Below are 20,853 nucleotides of genomic sequence, written 5' to 3'. Positions count from 1 at the left end.
ACATTCTCCTGTTTTCCTTTAGGTCTTTGACCATGTTTAACACAGTAGATTTAAACGATTTGCCTAGCAATTCTATGTCATTAGTTCTTCAGGGACTGCTTTCACCGATTTTTTTTTTTTCCTGTGAATTGGTTGTACTTCCTGTTTCTTGGCATGCCTAGTATTTTTACCAAACACTGGGCTTTGTGAATTTTATGTGTTAAGTCTGAAAAGCAGATTCTCCAGCCTACCTAGTGCTTGCTGTTATTGTTGAGGGCTGCGGTCATCTGTTTAGTGACATTTCCAAACTATTTATTTGTTTGTATGTATTTATTATTTTGCATAGACTGTTTTCTTTGCCATGTGTGGTCACTGAAGTCTATCTTCTGTTATTTTAGTGGTCAACCAGTGACCTGATAGAGACCTTTTTTGGAGTCAAAAAGAGAAGAAAAAGAAAACTAAAAACCCTTTCCTGGTCATTGAAGATTGACTCTGAATTAGGTACTCTTTCAATGCTTAGCCAGGCCACCTACAACTGGGCCTTAGTCTACACCTCCGTTTGTGCAGAGCCCAAAGATCTGCCAGAGGCTCAAACCTAGGGTCCTCTCAGGTCTTGTCTGAGCATGCATTCAACCTGGGTATGTACATTGGATCTCTGATCCTTCAGTACTTTCAGTATCTCTACAAACAGTTTATTCTCCCATGCATCTGCCTCATCAGCCTCTTCTTTTCCAGGCTATCAGGTTTGTCTGCTTCTTTCCTTGTTCTCCATTACTTACCTAAGCTGGTTATGGCATTATATGTCTTTAAGGCTTCTGACAGACAGATACCACCTGGGAGCCACTCATGTCTGAGAGGAGTAAAGCCAAGGCCTATCTCAGAGCAGGTATCTCTGGAACTACCAGATTGGTCAAAATAAACAACAACAACATTTTTAGAAAAAAGATCTGTCTTGTCCACACCCTGGCACCAGCAAGCCACACCAGGAATGTGGGCTGCTGTCTTCATGGCAGCTGCCAAGTGGAGAATGGGGGATAGTAGGTGAATAAACAAAAATGCCACCATTTTTCATCAAAATTCAACAGCATCTTTTCTCATGAAGCACTTAAAGTTTATTCTGTCAGTTTTTTTTTCCCACTTATTCATTGCTTCAGGGAAACCCTGGTGGCCTAGTGGTTAAGTGCTATGGCTGCTAACCAAAGGGTCGGCAGTTCAAAGTCTCCAGGCGCTCCTTGGAAACTCTATGGGGCAGTTCTACTCTGTTCTATAGGGTCGCTATGAGTGGGAGTGGACTCGACGGCATTGGGTTTGGATTTTGGTTTTTTTCATTGCTTCAGTGGAGGGAATGAATCCTATACCTTCTTAACACACCGTTTTCTGTAACATCCCCTCTCCTGATGTTTTTAAGTGGCCTTTCTCTTATTTTAGAAACCCTGGTGGTGTAGTGGTTAAGTGCTACGGCTGCTAACCAAGAGGTCAGCAGTTCGAATCCACCAGACACTCCTCGGAAACTCTATAGTGCAGCTCTACTCTGTCCTATAGGGTCGCTATGAGTCGCAATCAACTTGACGGGAGTGGGTTTGGTTTTCTGGTTTTCTCTTATTTCAGTATTTGCTTGGTTGCTGTAAATATTTTAAAACTTTCTAAATTTCTAAAAAAGTTGATTCTAACACTTTTTGCTTTGTCGTTGTTTCTGTGCAGGAACAGGCCCTCCACAGAAGCTATCTGAGGCTATCAACTTGGTCATTTTCACTGACATTATCCACATCTCATTTTTTAAAAATATACACGGATATACAATTGATCCAACAACTTTCACTGAAATGTGTATCCTTTTATCACTCCCCATACAAGCACCTGACATATGTGACTCATCATTGTACACATATGTGTGCATCTGAATTATGTATTCTCTTCCATTGGTCTATAATTATATCAATACAAATTTTTGATATCACATAGAATGATGCATCTCATTTTATTATTTTTAAAATTCCCTTTGAGCTATTACTGTTTTTTGCATCATTTTATATAAATTCTATAGCCAACTTGTAAATTAAACACACACACATGCACACACTGATGGGATTCTAATGGGGATTATATTGAATTTATGTAATAATTGAAATGATTTATTTTTTCATTGTTCAGTATAATTCATGGATAATGCACTTAAATATAATGGTTTCATTACAAGTAAGTATGGGTAGCAGCTAGGGGGAGGCATGAGGAATCTTCTCAAGTGCTAATAATATGTTACTACTTTCATATAGGTTTGTTCAATTTGCGATAATCTATCTGATTAGTTGTGAATGTACTGTATATGGATTTCTTTATTCTGTATAACTTACACAAATCATCCTTCAAATTGCTATTTACTTAAAAAAAGTTTGTCAGCTATAGCTATTGAAGTTTAGGCATCGTATTTAGTCAGGTTTAGGCTCTATTGGAACTCAAAAGCATGAAAATGGTCAAAAATACTACAAAAATTAATCACAATAATAAAAGATCAAGGATGTATAAAACTCTAAGGCCAAGATCAAGAAGCTGGGGTGGAGATTACCTGAAACTTGAAGCTAGCAACTGGACATACAACCATATACTTCACTGACTGATGTGGTCTGCAGATGTGAACTTTCATGCAATCTGTGTGAAAAATATTTAAATATGTTAAAATTCATTAAATTTGAATGTACATTTATTAAAATATGGATTTATTATTTTCGTTTTTGATAGTAAGTATAAATTAGAATTTCAAACTTTATGTAGAACACAAATGGTTTACACACTTAAGTAATTTCACCACCAATTCCATTCATAGGTATATACAAAATACAAACTCTTGTTTATGGGACACAGGAGACAAATGCAACAATGTTTATAAGTGCATTGTATATAATAGTAGACAACTAGAAATAAAACAAGCATCTATCAGCAACAACACCAACAACAAAAAATGGATAAATGTGTAGTATAGTCTTAAAATAGAATGCCATTCAGTAATAAAATAGAATGGGCTGTCATTTCATTCAACCTGGAGCGTTAGTAATGTCAACTGAAAAAACAATTTTCAAAAAGATTATCTACAACTTAAGGCCCCTTTATTAAGTTCTACAACATCTAAAAATATTTTCTAATACCCTATGAATTCTATATTATAATTATATCAAGAGAATTAAAAAACCAAAAATTCAGAATGATGGTGGAGGTATAGGAGGATATGAGGAGTCCCTGGATGGTACGAACAGTTAACATAGTCACTGCTAAATGAAACCTTGGTGGTTTGAGTCTACCCAGAGGTATAGGAGGATATGAAGAGTCCCTGGATGGTGCGAACAGCTAACATAGTCACTGCTAACTGAAAGCTTGGTGGTTCGAGTCTACCCAGAGGCACCTCAGGAGAACGGATTGGTGATCCACATTAGAAAAATAAGCCGTTGAAAACCCTACCAAGAACAGTTCTACTCTGACACACATGGGTTCGCCAAGAGTTGGAGGAGCACTAAAGATAAATTTACTATTTTAGTTGTTGGGTTGGGTGGTGAACTTACAGGTATACATTATATTATAAACAAACTGACCGAAGTAAGGCATTCATAGACCAATAAAATTTTTTTTTTTTTATTAGAGCTAAACATGTGCCTAATTTATGACTAAGCAATTTCAATTTAGGTATATGTACAAGAGAATTGAGTTCACGTGTTCTCAAAAAACACTTGTACAGGAAGCTTTATGGTAGTTTTATTCATTATAGTCAAACATTTCTGACATCAGAATGGAAATAATTATTCTAAGCCATATGATGGAATTCAGCTTTGTAATGAAAATGATGCAGACACTCAAAAATATGGTTAAACCTTTTAAACATGTTTAGGAAAAGAAGCCAGACATCAAAGAGAACTTATTTTCTGATTTAAAAGTTTCGACTCAATGGTGATGAGAAATAAGAGCTTCTATTTAATGGCGATAGAAGCCAGAATAATGATTGTTTGTAACTGTGGGCCTAAGGCATTAACATGAAAGTAGCATAAGAGATGACGAATGATGAAATGCTCCACCTGTGGTTTCCCTCAAGCTGTAATGATGACAGTTCCACACTTCCAGTTGTTAATTTCAAGTTTTAGCCCAATTCTGAAAGCTTCTTATTTCATAGTATTTCACATCCCATGTGTCCACAAAACTCAAATGTCTGCTTTCTCCCAGTCTCCTGAATCTGCCCAGTCTTTGCCTCTCCACTAATATCACCTTGGTCCAAGGTAATATCTTGTCACAGCTGGACTACTGCAATGGCTTTCTTCTGCCCACATCAATTCTCTACCACAACTCTGCAAAGGTAGCCCATTGCTTTAGGTTCAAAGCCACAATCCTCACATCCATCTAATTTACACTGTAAGACCCGGCTCCAAGACATATACCTATTTCCTGTGTCTCACCAATTTACTCCTTGATCTTTTGTGACTATGCTGGGCATGTCCCCACCTCAGGGAATTCTCACTTGTTCTTTGCTCTTCCCAGAACATTCATCCACAGATATCCACTTGTCTCTTGTCCTCGACTCCTTTTAGTTTTTAACAAATGTTGCATTCTTGGTTCTCCCTTCTCTGTTTGACTTAACATTGCAAATATCCTTTGTTTTCCCGATTCCAATTTTCCACTTAGTTCTTCTTCATGGTGATTAATACTTTTTGGTGAAAAACATACAGAGTTAAAGCATTAAAGCCCTTGTTCAATGAATGAATAAATAAATAAATAAATAAGTGGTTGTATGCACTTTGCTCTATATTATAGTTTGGTCATCATATGTATTTTCCTGATATTATGTATTATATGGTAAATTATATTTCATGTGCATTTTATTTCAAAATATTAAAAAAGGTACTAAAAATTTGTTATGACATGGGAGCATTGTGTTGACAGGGATTAAATCTATTGCTTTAGAAGATAAAGTTGATAATGGCAACCATTCTCTTGCTTTTACACAGCAAATCCACCCAGTTCCAATAACAATGCTTTAGTTATTTCTGAAAAGTGGAGAAACCAAGGCATTGTTACATTTATTTATTTTGTAAACATTTCTTTGAACTTACATATCTCTAGACAGTAGGCTAATCAAATCACGTTGTTCAGTCTCAAACTATAAAGGGTTCTTAAAGTCATATTTTCTGTACAAATATCCATTTTCCCAGCACTCTTCTCATGGCCCCCATGACCTCCTTATTCCTCAGACTGTAGATAAATGGGTTCAGAAGAGGTGTAATGATACTGTAAAACACCGCCACCACTTTATCTTCCTCAGGGTAATGCAAGGAATGTGGCTTGTATAGGTGGAGAGAGTAGTCCCATAGAATAGGCTTGCCACAATCAGATGAGAGGAACACGTGGAGATGGCTTTCGTCTGCCCTTTACCTGAGCTCATCTGGTACACCACAATAAGCACCTGGGCATAGGAAGCCAGAACGGCCATGAATGGTAGTAACAGAATGACAAGGCCACTAAAGAGGACAGTATACTCATACTGGGAGGTGTCCTGACACACCAAAGGCATTAGAGATGGAACTTCACAGAAAAAGTGATTAACGATCCGAGATGTACAGAATGGAAGTTGAAATACATACAGTGTATGTATTAAAGCATTGATAGAACTACTGGCCCATGCACATGTGATCATGGACAAACAGATCGTCTTGCTCATGAGCACAGGATAATGTGAAGGGTGACAGATCGCTACGTGTCTATCATAAGACATGAAACCAAGAAGAGCTTCACTTCCACCAAGAGTCAAAAACAGAAAGGTCTGAATCTCACAACCGAAAAAAGCAATGGTCTTACTATTTGACAGGAAGTTTGTCGCCATCTTGGGTACCGTGGTGGAGATGTACACCATGTCAATGAAGGAGAGCTGACTGAGGAGGAAGTACATGGGAGTGTGGAGTAGAGTGTCCAATCGGATGAGGTGGATCAGTATGATATTTCCCATCAAAGCCACTGAGAAGATGACAGTAATGGCAACGAAGAATATCTTGTTCATTTGGCCATATTGGAAAAAGCCAAGAAGTATAAACTCTGCTCCAAAAGTTTGATTTTCTGTCTTCATGGCTTAAATCAAAACAAAGCAGACCATATCTGAAAATTCCATGTAACAACACTGACCTTTGAGAGAAAACAAAATGATTATTAAATGCAGTAGAATTCCCTTTAATCAGCTTAGGTGACTGTCTCTCCCTATTTTTATACAGGAAACCCTGGTAGTGTAGTAGTTAAGTGCAACGACTGCTAACCCAAAGGTCAGCAGTTTGAATCCACCAGGCACTCCTTGGAAACTCTATGGGGTAGTTCTTCTCTGTGCTATAGGGTACTATAGGTCAGAATCAATTCAACAGCAATGGGTTTGGTTTTGGGTTTTTATGCACTGAATCTGTGTCTATTGAGCAATGGGCATTTTGAAAAAATAAAAATAACGTTTCTTTAAAATTGATCACAGAATAAAAATATAATATCGGGATAAAACATTTAGATGATTTGCCAACATGAGTTACTACTCCCCTTGTAAATATCTTCATGATGATAGACCAGAGACATGTTCACGTGTTGTGAAAAAATCTTTCACTCAATTCCTTCATATATATAGTTTAGAATTGCACTGTTGGTTAAACATGGTATAATATTCTTTAAAAAAAATTTCTTGACTCCATTTTTCAATTTTGAATTTAAAAAAAAAGAAAAAAATTTTTTTTTATACATTGTAAGAAAAAAAGTTTTTTAAATTATATTAACATTTGTGGGTCAGGAATATTTTAGCTCTTCTAAATGAATTGGTGGTTATATAGACAACATCTGTAAGTGTAAATGGGAATTCATTGACAAAGCCCTTCAAAAAAAAAAAAAAGATCGATCGATCTACCTACCTACCTACCTACCTATCTACCTACCTATCTATCATCTACCTACCTATCTACCTACCTACCTATCTATCATCTATCTATCTATCTATCTATCTATCTATCTATCTATCTATCTATCTATCTATCTATCTATCTATATGCCAGACCTAAGGGATGGTTGGAGAATGAATCATTAAAATAGAAGTTAACAATTATTTATCTAAATTTAACTCAGGAAGCATGTCAAGAATGGCATTTTTAATTTTACTTAGTCCTGTTATATTAATTCGGGAAATTTACATTTAAACTGCACTTGGAAGAAGTGGCAATTAGTAAAAGTTTATCACTTGCTGCTCAATCAGGATATGAAATCAAAAGACTACTGATGGCTTTTTTAAAATTCAGAAGTTTTGGATAATTCTTATTGCAGAACAACGTTAAGAAATAGAAAATATTTTCAATTAAAAACTAGCCAACTTTAATATAAAACCCCTTGTTGTTGAGTTGATTCCGATTCACAGAGAGCCTATAGGACAGAGTAGAATTGCCCCATAGGGTATCCAAGGAGTGGCTGGTAGACTCGAACTGCCAACCCTTTGGTTAGCAGCAAAGCACAAAATTAACTGACAATAACAATTGTTGATTATACACATGCAAGTACTAATACAATTCTGGCACATAAAATTCAATGACTCATCATCAGTTATATTTACCGTTAACTTGACTATACTTGGTCCAAGATGCAGTCACATGAGCAAACCAAAATGTAAGTCTTCGTTCAGTAAATGCCTGTCCTTCTCAGAAGCCGAAATGTAAATTAACCAGTTAGGACTTGCCTGCTGCGCTTAACCTAGTTCAGAATGTCCCATTAATCCCTTCTCCATCACCAGAAATCTGTTGAAAATGAAACTTCTACAAGATTAATTTGTATATGAGCTCATAAACTATATCTGCTATTCATGAATTGGGAAGCTATTGTCTGAAACTTCCTATTCATGAATTGCAAATAAAGCTTATAAGTTCATATGCAAATTTAATCTAGTAGAAATTTTATTTTTTACATTATCTATAGTCAGCCAAGTTTGTATAAACTAAGGCATACTTTTTTTTTTTGAACTAACAATATCATGTTAGGAATTTTCATTGTATAAAAAATTTGTAGAAGTATAGTAAACTTAATATATTTTACAGAAGCAATTTGGAATGATGAGTACATGATAAAAACAGATAAGGGAACTAAAAAATATCAGCTTGGTGAGATAATGTGCATGTATTCAAAATCAGTTATGAAAACTAGACAGCTACACATTATATATAGAAATATATATGCACATGCATGTATGCATATGTATTTCACTTGAAATAAAACAATTTACAAAATATTTTAATTCAACTGCAAAGATTCTCACCACGAATTTGTATCGCTTGAAATAGTTTACAACCTTTCACCATTCCAATAATATTGTTGAATATGACTATGCCTTGAGCATAATACAAAGTGGCAAGGCAAAAATAAGAAACATTTTTTTCTACCCCAGTCAAGACTACTAGTGATGCCTCCAGGGCCATGCTGCCCAGTAGGGATTGCACTGGACCTTCAAACCCTACCCTTTTCTCGCTTTACAAAGACACGTCTCTTACCTTGCTCTTTTGTGATTGCTGTCCCAAGAAAATTTAAAATCAATATATGGCCAAATTAATCTCAGATAACATACCTGGATATTCAATTTTTGCAGAGATCATCCAAATGTAATATGGATAATCTAGCCAGCCCAGAAATTGCCCAAATCAAAGGAAATGGGCCTGCAAGAAAAATACTATTCACTCTACATAATTTTTCAAATAAAACACATTCCTTTAAATAGTGTCCCTGAGATTAGTTGTATATTGATCTTTTTGACACGAATTGTAGCAAAGTATTCAAGGTATTATAACATTGTAGGTTAAATTCAGAGTAATAAATGGCCCAAAAGAGTTATTTGAAATCTGAATGGTTGTTATTATGAACAAGACTGCTTTACCGCTAGCAGGCCATGTTTTTAAAACTGAAAAATCAGCCACCGTGTTGAAAACCATATTCTTTTTCATCAGAAACCCACTGCCATCGAGTTGATTCCGACTCATAGCGACCCTATCGGACAGAGCAGAACTGCCCCATAGAGTTTCCAAGGAGCATCTGGCAGATTTGAATTGCCGACCTCTTGGTTAGCAGCTGTAGCACTTAACCACTACGCCACCAGGGTTTCCAGTTAGACATATAGATTATTTTACATATATAAAAAATAGTTTAAAATTTTATTTTAATTGAGATATATCATCTTTCATATAGAGATCTGTTTCATTCTCCTAGAAGACTTTTTTTTTTTTTTTTTTTAATAAATCATTAAACAGGGAGTTGGGAAATGGATCTGCAGAATTACATAAAAGATTTTCCCGTCACCCCACTTGGGCACAGTATTAGAGAGGCACAGCAAGTCTGTCTTTCAAAAATTTTTAAGTTAAATTATATTATTTGTTTGTCATATATATTAAAAAGTCACAGACAAAACTGCATGTATTAGGAAAATCAAGCTACTTGACACTTCTACAGGATGACAGAAAAATAAATTCACAAAGAAATCCAAAGCTATGAAATCTCTAATTTGAAACACATTTTAGGAAGTGTTACCATTCTATGAGCTTGCAGATTGCTTTTTTTTTTTGCCTCAGCAAATAAGTCTTCAATCATTTACCATGAAAAAATTTAGTAGAAAAAAGAATCAAATGTTCAAACTAATTTTCTCGTCCTTATATAGACTTTAAACCTCTCGGTGGACACAGGCTGGCTGCCTGATCAGGGTGGAATTCATATTTTTGTTTCTCAGAGACCTTCTGGGAAAACTAGACCTGTAGTCCGTGATTAAGCACATTGTACAAATTACAAGTGATATTTTATTAGTCCTGGTGTCTGCATTCCTGGGGGGAGGGAGGGAAATGAACAAAGGGTCAAGCCTCAAAATATATTTGTTCAAGTGAAAAAAAAAAAATCTAATAATTGATATTAGCTGATTGCTTTAAATTTTTTTTTAAAAGTTAACTATTTAACCTTTAAAATATGTATGTAGATTTTGACTCCATATAGTAATCAGCTAATGTATAGTTTGATTTTTTTCTATACAAAATATGCATGAAATACTGAGGATATTATTAATGTGCTAAATTTTGCAATAATTTTATTCCCAAAATAGGAAGGTTGGCTTGGCCATGGAAGTAAGGGACTCCGATTTCTGAAAGTCCACAGATCAAATACAGATGCTGTAATCCCTAAGGGTTAAAGTGCCCACGTGTAGATTAGAATTTAGAGTTTGGCATGGTGCTCAATAACGTTGTTCTATTTCGATGAGATGTACTTAATCTGTAAAAACTGAAGTGAGTTGAAATTTTAACCAGTCAATTCCCTTACCTGATTCTGTGGGATGACATGAAATAGCTGCTGTGCTCAAGAATGGGAAAAGAAAAATTGCAATGGCTTAAGAAGAAACTCGATGTGGGTTAGATTTTGGGAAAAAAATACACAGGTTTATTCTCTCATGTACAGACAGGGATGTAAGTCACATCGTAAGATCTTATCTTCATTTTTCTCCAATTATGATATATATGTTATTTTATAATTCATAAATTATAATTTATAATAATTATTCCTTACTTTGAAATATTTTGTCTCATTATTCTCTAAATCACTTTCCAAAGAAAACTCCAGGGGCCAAACAATCACTGAATCAGTTTTAGGAGGAAACACAGGTGTTTAGGAACCCTAATCTCAGATTTTTACTGAACGATTGAGTCCTATGAATAGTCAACATTTGCCTCACATTCAGTCACTTGTGGAAGGATTTCTAGAATGTCGAAGTGACATTTGTAAGTTTTGAATACTGTGAAACTTGTACAGTTTCTGGCATTTTCTTTAAGAACGAGAGAGCAAAAATACAAATATAAAATTGATATGACTGTGGAAGAGGCCTGCACAGGTGAGAGGATCTGCAGTTCAAGTTTCTTAAGTTTCAATGAAAATCTACCTCTGAAGTTAGGTTTGATACCTTTAAGTGGTGCTTGTTGTTATTGTTTTATTATCACTTGATATTGTGTGAGAAAAATATTTAAGTGTATTATACACAGAGAGTTGTCAGCTACTTTGAGAGAACATGAAAACCTAGAACTCTTCCTGTGGCATAAAAAGAGAGATATCTCTCAGGGGCCAAACAACTTACAATGTTGTCCAGCATGCTGTAAGCCCTCAATAAATATTAGCTTTAATGATGATTATTAATGATGATGCCGTTTTTACTGCCTTTTTGGATTATTATTTTACACAAACTAAGATTGATTCAAGGATGGAAGCATCTCCTCCACTGCTTTGCTCAAATGTGGACACAAATCCTTCTAAAAGCTTTCCCCATCCCAGTGTGACATGGTTCTACTAAAGTTTCAAGAGAAAAATAAACAAAACTAGAACAAACTATCTACAGGGAGAATTACTTAAAATAAGCCCTGTACATACAGTCACTCTCTCTGATAAGGTTCAAACACCTAAAGTTTGGTATTGAAGAAATCTGAAGTATAAGAGAGTAATCAGTAAATAAATAGAGAGAGATAAATGAATGAATGAATAACCAAATAAGCAGAGATATCAAGTTTGGTTCTCCAGAATAGAGAGAGATAAATGAATGAATGAATAACCAAATAAGCAGAGATATCAAGTTTGGTTCTCCAGAGCTCTAGTCAAAACCTGATTTTTGTGTGTTCATCTGACATCCTGCAATTTTGTTGGATTTGTATATTAAATCTAATAGTTTATTTTTGTTTTTGTTGGTTTGTTGTGTGTGTGTGTGTATTCTTTGTTGTTGTTGTTAGGTGATGTCAACTTTGTTCTGACTCATAGCGACTCCTATGTACACCAGAAGGAAACACTCCTCCGTCCTGTGCCATCCTCACAATCATTGTTATGCTTGAGCCCAGAGTATTTCTTAGGATATTCTGTATATAAGATCATGTCATTTGAACAGGAACAAATTTACTTCTTTTCAAATTTGAATGCCATTTCCTATTTTTTTTTTTTTCCTAACTTTTCTGGCTAGTATTTACGTAATAATATGGAATAAGAGTTGTGAAGTCAAGCATCCTTGTTTTGTTCCTGATGTTACGGAAAAACTTTTACTTTTTCATCAATGTGTGTGATGTCAGCTGTGGGCATTCCATAACTGTCCTTAATAAGATACAAGCAGTTTCCTTACATTTCTAGTTTGTTGGGAGATTTTATTCTGAAAGGGTACTGGAGTGTGTCAAATGATTTTTCTGCATCAATTAATATAATCATTTTTGTTCATTCTCTTAATTGATATTTATGTTTAACCACTTCTGCATTTATGGGATAAGTTTCACTGGGTCGTGGTGTATAGTCCTTCCAATATGCTGCCCTATTTGGTTTGCTAGTATTTTGTTGCAATTTGCTGCCGAATTTGGTTTGTTAGTATTTTATAGACGATTTGCATCCATATTCATAAGGTACATTGTGATTTATTTTATTTTTTTTTGCTTTGGTATCAGGGTGATAATGTCATTCTAGAATGAGTTGACTTCTATTTTTGGAAGAGTTTGAGAAAGATTATTGTTAATTTCTATCTGGTGTCCTTTTATAATTTCTATCTCCTTATTGGCAGTCTCTATTTGTTAAGACATTATTTTACTGGTTACCTTTAGTCCTTTGTACATGGTATCCATTAGCACCTTGAACATATTTAATACAGTTTATTTATATTATTTCTCTAGTAATTCCAATATCTGAGTTGACTCAGGGATTGTTTCAAATTTATTTATTTTTTCCTGTGAATGAGCCATGTGCTCCTGTTTATTTGCATGCCTAATATTTTGTTGTTGCTGTTGTGGAAAACTGAAAATTGTGAATTACAAACCATAATTATTAAAATTATTGACAATGGATTAAAAACAATCTTGTCAGTGATTATCTTAAATACTTCACAGAAAATGTATACTTTCTTCCAATACCATTATTCATGCACTGTTTGAGCACTGGTTGGATTTTATGGTCATGGCTTATATCCAATTTTATATTTAGTGCCAGGTAGTTTAGCAAGTCACTGCATTATTTATTATCAACAATTAGACTCTAAGAATTTCTCTTGTATTGCTGAATGGAATACAAATGATTAAACCCACATTGCAATAACACATTCATAGCTGTACATGTACTTAAAATATGACCAAGCAATTTCAATCTTTGATGTATATACAAGATAATTCAGTTAATATGTTCTCAAAAAGCATTTGTGCACGAAGTTTTATGGCAGTTTTATTCATGATAGCCAAACATTTCCTGCATCAGAACGGAAACAATTGCTCAGGAACCATACAATGGAATGCAGCTTTGTAATATAAATGATGGAGTTACAGAGACACACAAAAATATGGTTAAATCTTTTAAATATGTTGACTGAAAGAAGCCAGTTATCAAAGTGAACTTTTTTTTTTCTGATTCCAAAGTTTCTACCCAATGGTGATGAGAAATAAGAGCTTCTATTTAATGGTGATAGAAGTCAGAATAATGACTGCGTTTGTGGGGCCAAGAGGTCAACATGAAAGTAGCACAAGAGATGCTGAATGATGAAAACGTTCCACCTGTGGCTTCCCCCGAACTATAATGATGACAACTCCATACTTCCAATTATTTAGTCCAAGTCTTAGCCCAATTCTGAATGCCTCTTATTTTGTAGCGTTTCATATCCCAATGTGTCCACAAAACTCAAATATCTGCTTTCTCCCAGTCTCCTGAATCTGGCCAGTTTTTGCTCCACCACTAATATCACTTCTATCCAAGGCCATATTTTGTCACAACTGGGCCACTGTAATGGCCTCCTTGTGTTCACATCAATTCTATACTCACAACTCAGCAATGGTTGCCCAGCATTTTAGGTTAAAATCCAGAATCCTCATACTGATCTAATTTATACTACATGTTCTGGCACCATTACATCTACCTATTGCCTAAGTCTCATCAATTTACTCCTTGATCTTTTGTGACTATGCAGGGCATGTTCCCATCACGGAAGTTCTCACTTGCTCTTTGCTTTTCCCAGAACACTTTTCCTCAGATGTCCACTTGATTCTCTTCCTTAACTCCTTTTAGTCTGACAAATTGTCACATTCTTGTTTCTCCCTTCTCTATTTTACTTATAATTGCAAACATCTTTTAGTTTCCCTATTCCAATTTTCCACTTAGTTTTTCTTCATGGCAATTAATACTTTTTGATATACTGTACAATTTATGCATTAATTTTATATATTGTCTTTCACCTCACAATGAAATGTAAACTTTAAGAGAGCAGACATTTATTTCAGTTTTATACTGCTCAACCCCATATCACCAGTGCCTATAATAGCGTCACATACAAAGTTAAAGCATTAAAACTTTTGTTCAATGAATGAAAGAATGAGTGGATATATGAAATCTGCTCTATACTACAGTTTGGTCATCATATATATTATCTAGGTATTACGCATTTTGCAATAAATTATATTTTCTATGCATTTTATTTCAGCAAATTAAAGAAGAAAAAATATTTGCTATGACATAGGAGTATTGTGTTTATAGGTACTAAATCTACTGCTTTAGAAGATAAACAACGTAGATAATGGCAACCATTCTCTTGCTTATACATTGTAAATCAATCCAGTTCCAATAGTAGTGATTTAGTTATTTCTGAAGAGAGGAGAAATGAAGGCATTTGTCTAATTATTTATTTTGTAAACATTTCTTTGAGCTTACATCTCTCTAGACGGTAGGCTAATCAAATCATGTTGTTCAGTCTCAAACTATAAAGGGTTCCTAAAGTCATATTTTCTGTACAAATGTCTATTTTCCCAAAACTCTTTTCATAGCCCCCATGACCTCCTTATTCCTCAGACTGTAGATAAATGGGTTCAGAAGAGGTGTAATGATACTGTAAAATACCACCACCACTTTATCTTCCTCAGGGTAATGCAAGGTGTGTGGTCTTGTATAGGTGGAGAGAGCAGTCCCATAGAATAGGCTTGCCACAATCAGATGAGAGGAACACATGGAGATGGCTTTTGTCTGCCCTTTACCTGAGCTCATCTGGTATACCACAATAAGCACCCGGGCATAGGAAGCCAGAATGGCCATGAATGGTAGTAGCAGAATGATAAGGACACTAAAGAGGATGGTATACTTACGTTAGGAGGTGTCCTGACACACCAAAGGCATTAGAGATGGAACTTCACAGAAAAAGTGGTTAATGATCCGAGATGTACAGAATGGAAGTTGAAATACATGCAATGTATGTATTAAAGCATTGATAGAACTACTGGCCCATGCACATGTGATCATGGACAAACAGATCGTCTTGCTCATGAGCACAGGATAATGTAAAGGGTGACAGATTGCTACATATCTATCCTAAGACATGAAACCAAGAAGAAGAGCTTCAGTTCCACCAAGGGTCAAAACCACAAAGGTTTGAATCTTACAATCTAAAAAAGTAATGGTCTTACTATTTGACAGGAAGTTTGCTGCCATCTTGGGTACCGTGGTGGAGATGTACATCATGTCAATGAAGGAGAGCTGACTGAGGAGGAAGTACATGGGAGTGTGGAGTGGAGTGTCCAATCGGATGAGGTGGATCAGTATGATATTCCCCATCAAAGTCACTGAGAAGAGGCCCACAATGGTAACAAAGAGGACAGTGTTCATTTGGCCATATTGGAAAAAGCCAAGAAGTATAAATTCTGTTCCAAAAGTTTGATTTTCTGTCTTCATGGCTTAAATAAAAATAAAGCAGACAATATCTGAAAATTCAATGTAAACAACATTGAATGTCCTTCAAAAGAAAACAAAATGATTATTAAATGCAGTAGAATTTCCTTGAATCACTTTAGGTGACTATTTCTCCCCCTGTTTCTATGCACTGAATCTGTGTCTGTTGAGCAATGGCCAATTTGGAAAAAAAAAAATATTATCTGGAAATAAAAATTTAGATGATTTGCCAACATGAGTTTTTTCTCCCCTTTTAAATATCTTCAAGATGAGAGATTGGAGATGTGCTTACTTGGTATGAAAAAAAAAATCTTTCACTCCATTCATTTAAATAATTAAACATGACAGTGATGTTCAAATATGGTATAATATTCTTACAAAAAGAATTTCTTTCTCCATTTCTCAATTTTGAAATTATATTGGCTGTAGGTTGTAATAAATGTTATATTACCATTTGTATGTCAGGAATACTACAACTCTTGTAAATGAATTGGTGATTATTTCTATAATATCTGTAATTGTATGTGGAAATTTGTTGCCCAGGCAAAAAACAAATATGCAAGACCTTTAAGAAGGGCTGGAGAAAGAAACATTAAAATGTTACGTTAGCAATTATTAATCTAAGTTTAACTCAAGGAACATGTCAAGAGTGGCATTTTGAATTTGACTTGGTCCTTTTATATTAATAGGGGAAATTTACATTTAAACTGCACTTGGATGAAATGTCAGTTAGTAAAATGTTATTACTTGCTCCTCAGTTGAGATATGGAGTCAAAAGGTATTGATGCCCCATTAAAATTTGAAAGTTTTAGGTAATTGTTATTACAAATATTGCTCAATGAAGTTGAGAAATTAAAATTATTTTCAGTAAAAACTAGTCAGCTTTAATATAAAGTGTGACAAATATGAAAATTAATTGACAATACCAACTGTTGATTATACATACATGCAAATATAAATACAATTCTAGCATACAGAACTCAATGATCTATCATAAAGTTTTATTTACTGTTGACCTGACTATACTTGGTTCAAGGTGCAGTCACTTATGCTAAGCCCCACATCAGCAAACCAAACCTAAGTCTAGTTCCTACAAATGCCTGACCTTCCCAGAAGCCAAAATGTGAGTTAACCAATTAAGACTTGCCTGCTGAGCTTAACCTAGTTCAAAACGTTCCATTAATCCCATCCCCATCGCCAGAACTGTTAAAAACAAAATTTTTACAAAATTAAATTTGTATAAGAACTCATAACCTGTAGTTGCTATTCATGAATTAGAAAGCTCTTGTCTGAAACTTCCCATTCATAAATTGCAAGTTAAACTTATGGGTTCATATACAAACCTAATCTTGTAGAAATTTGGTTTTTAACATTATCTATAGTCAGCCAAGTTGGTATAAACTAAGGCACATTTGACTATAAGTAATCATATCATTAAGTTATATAGGAAAGATACTACACACATTTCATATATTCTAAAAAGCTTTGATCCTACTGAACAGTCTTTCTTCATTATAGGCCTTTCTCAAAGAACAGTGCTTTTCTCTAAAACTGCAAACACAGTGATATAAAATAATGATGGATGTCTGTATAATTCAGAAAAAAACAAAGACTTATTCTAACAACATTATGATTTTTTTGAATGTTCTAACCCATGAAATAGAATATGACAAATAAAAATAACAACACAAAAAAGAAAAAAAAATTTTCTATTTAAAAGCTTTACTGTTTTTGAAAACCTAATAAATGAAAAACATTTAACTTGCTAAAAGTGTTCGATAAATTGTATAAATTAAATTAATAGTTAGCGACATTCTAATACATTATATTTTTAATATTCTTAAAAATTTTCACCTTAGTAATAACAATACTCAATGATAATAAAATATTATTTAAATATGGTTATCCAAAAAACTGGCTTATGTTTTAAAAATATCAAATGCAAACACATGTAACTGAAAGGACAAAATAAATGTCATTGCAAGCTAGTTCACTGTAAACCAATTTATGTAAATAGAATCTAAATTTTAAGATAGGTTATATATTTCAGACCATGATGCAATTTTTTAATAAAAATCTGAAAGAAAATGATCGAGTTAGAAATAAAAATTAAAAAAAAATGTTGATCAGAGAATGAAGAGGAGGAAATACAACATGTAAAATTTTATGGATATAAATGTGATGAAATAGCGTGATAATTGGGCGTGATAGAAAAACAGGAAAGTAAGAATACAATAGCTGTAGAAGTTATCAGGAGTCTTGATTCTGTGTAGTGGTTTTAGCACTGAGCTGCTAACTGAAAGGCAGGCGGTAGTTGGAACCCACCAGCTGCTGAACAGGAGGAGAAAGATGTGGCGGTCTGCTCCTGTAAAGATTTACAGCCTTGGAAACCCTATGGGGCAGTTCTACTCTGTCCTATAAGGTCACTATGAGTTACAATTGACCCCATGGCAGTGGGTTTATAGAAGTTATATAATTATTATATGACTATATATCATCAATAAATTATATACTCTGCCCATTGCCTTGGAGTCAATTCCAATTCATAGTGACCCCTTGGGCAGAGCAGAACTGCCCCATAGGATTTCTAAAGCTACAATCAGTACAGAAGGAGCCCTGTTTGTGCTGTGGTTATGTGTTTGGCTGATAACAGAAGAGTTGGTGGTGTGATCCTACTAGGTGCTTTGAGGGAGAAAGATGTGGCAGTCTGCTCCTGTAAAGATTTACTGCCTTCAAAACCTACTTTGTCCTATACGGTCACTATGAGTTGGAATCTACTGGATGGCAGTGGGTTAATCTTTATAGAAACAGGCTGCCACATCTTTCTTCCTTGAAGTTCCTGGTAGGTTCCAACCCCTGACCTTTGGGTTAAAACCCAGTGCTTAACCACTGTACAGCCAGGGCTCCTTCAATAAAATATGTAGAGAAGTCTGTTCTTTTTGTGAATTTGATCGTTTGTTCTACATTTTCTCCCACTCTGTCCAGGACTCTCTGTTGTAATCCCAGTCAGAGCAGAACCCTGGAGACTATGGCCCCTGGAGATCCTTCTAACTCAGAACTGAAGCCACCCCTGAAGTTTACCTTTCAGCCAAAGGTAAGACAGGCCTATAAAACGAACAGTATATGACATCAAATGGGCTACACCTGCCAAAAAACAGCGAGGAGAAGGCAGGAAGGGACAGGAAAACTGGACAAATGGAATGTGGGAATGTGAGGTGGAAAGGGGGAGAGTGCTGACACAATAGGGATTGCAGCCAATGCCATGAAAAAAATCGTGTATAAATTTTTGAATGACAAAGTAATATAAACATATATATGGAAGGAAAAATTTACTTAAAAAAAAGAAAACAGGAACACTGGCAACAATTTCCAATCTATTGGAATGCCCATTTCATCAGGTGGGGGTCGTTATTTTGTAGTTTTTACCCCAAAAAATTTCATGTAAAGAATTATAAATCTAAACAAGAACCCAAATTAAATTCTTAGAATAAATAAAAAATTTTAATATCACAAATAAAATCCAATTTACCAAAAATTAATAATAAAAATGAAAATAGCTAAGCAGAAAAAAATATACAAATAAGTGATACATCAAAAATGAAATAGAAGGCTTAAAATAAAGAAATAATCCAAAAATATTAAAACCTAGTTAAACAAAACAACTTTATTAAATTATTAGGCCAAAAATGTTGTGAGCAACGTTATCAGATATGCAGTAGCATAGTTTTGGTAAAACACGGTAGATCTTTTCAAAACTTCCTAATCATTTCTCACGACCTTTGATCATATTCATACCTGTCGCAGTCATTGAGTTAGGGCCGCTTACCAAAAGGTTTGCAGCTCGATTCCACCAGCGGCTCCTTGGAAACCATACTGGGCAGTTCTGCTCTGTCCTACAGGGTAGCTTTGAGTCAGAATAGACTTGATGGAAACCACTTTTTTTTTTAACTAACAGTTTCATATTAGGAATTTTTCTTGTGTAATTTATAGAAATACACTAAACATACAGGAGAAATTTGAAATGAAGGGTACATGATAAAAATGGAGAAATGAACTAAAAACATCAACTTGTTGAGAAAATGTGCATATATTCAAAATCGGTTATGAAAACTAGACAGTTACACATTATATACACACATATATACATATGCATACAAGCATATATATTTCACTAAAAATAAAACAATTTACAAAGTATTTTAATACCACTGCATAAGTTTCTTAACAGGTGTTTGTATTGCTTGAAATACTTTACACAGTTTACAACCTTTCACCTTTCTAATAATATTCCTGAACATGACTATGTCCTAAGCATAATGTAAAGTGGTAAGGGAAAAATAAGAAAGAAATGTTTTTTCCACCCCAATCAAGACTATGAGTGATAGCTGCAGGGCCATGCTGCCCAGTAGGGGTTGCACTGGACCTTCAAACCCTAACCCTTATCTCACCTTACCAAGAAATGTCTCTCACCTTGCTCCTTTGTGATTGCCACCCCAAGAAAATTTCAATTCAATGTATGGTCAAATCAATCTCACATAACTTACCTTGATACTCATTTTTGCACAAATCATTCAAATGTAATCTGAATAATTTGGGCAGCCCAGATATCATGCAAATCAAGGAAATGAGTGTGCAAAAAAAACAATACAATCCACTCTACATAATTTATCAAATAAAACAAATTCCTGTAAATAGTGTCCCTGAGATTAGTTGTATATTGATTTTTTGATATGAATTGTAGTAAAGTCTCCGAGGTATTGTAATATTTTAGGTTAAATTCAGAGTAATTAGTGGCCTAAAACAGCTATTTGAAATTTGAATTGTTGTTGTTATGAAGGAGACTGCTCACATCCAGCGGGTCATGTTTTTAAAACTGAAGAATAAACTACTGCATTGAAAAGCACATTCTTCTTCATTAGATGTGTAGACATCCACATTCTTTTCCAGATATAAAGTAATTAATTTTAAAACTTATTTCAGTTGAGATATATAGTGTCTCATATAGAGATATGTTTCATTTTCCCAGGAAATTTTATTTGAAATGAAACATTAGGTAAGAAGCTGGGGAAGGGGTCTGCAAAATTAAATAGATTTCCCTGTCACCCCACTTGGGGATAGTGTTACATACTCACAGCAAGTCCGTCTTTCACAAAGTTTTAACTTAAA

This window comes from Loxodonta africana, unplaced genomic scaffold (genome assembly GCF_030014295.1).
Source record: "Loxodonta africana isolate mLoxAfr1 unplaced genomic scaffold, mLoxAfr1.hap2 scaffold_171, whole genome shotgun sequence".
In the NCBI taxonomy this organism is placed as follows: domain Eukaryota; kingdom Metazoa; phylum Chordata; class Mammalia; order Proboscidea; family Elephantidae; genus Loxodonta; species Loxodonta africana.
Note: the sequence above shows the minus strand (reverse complement) of the source record.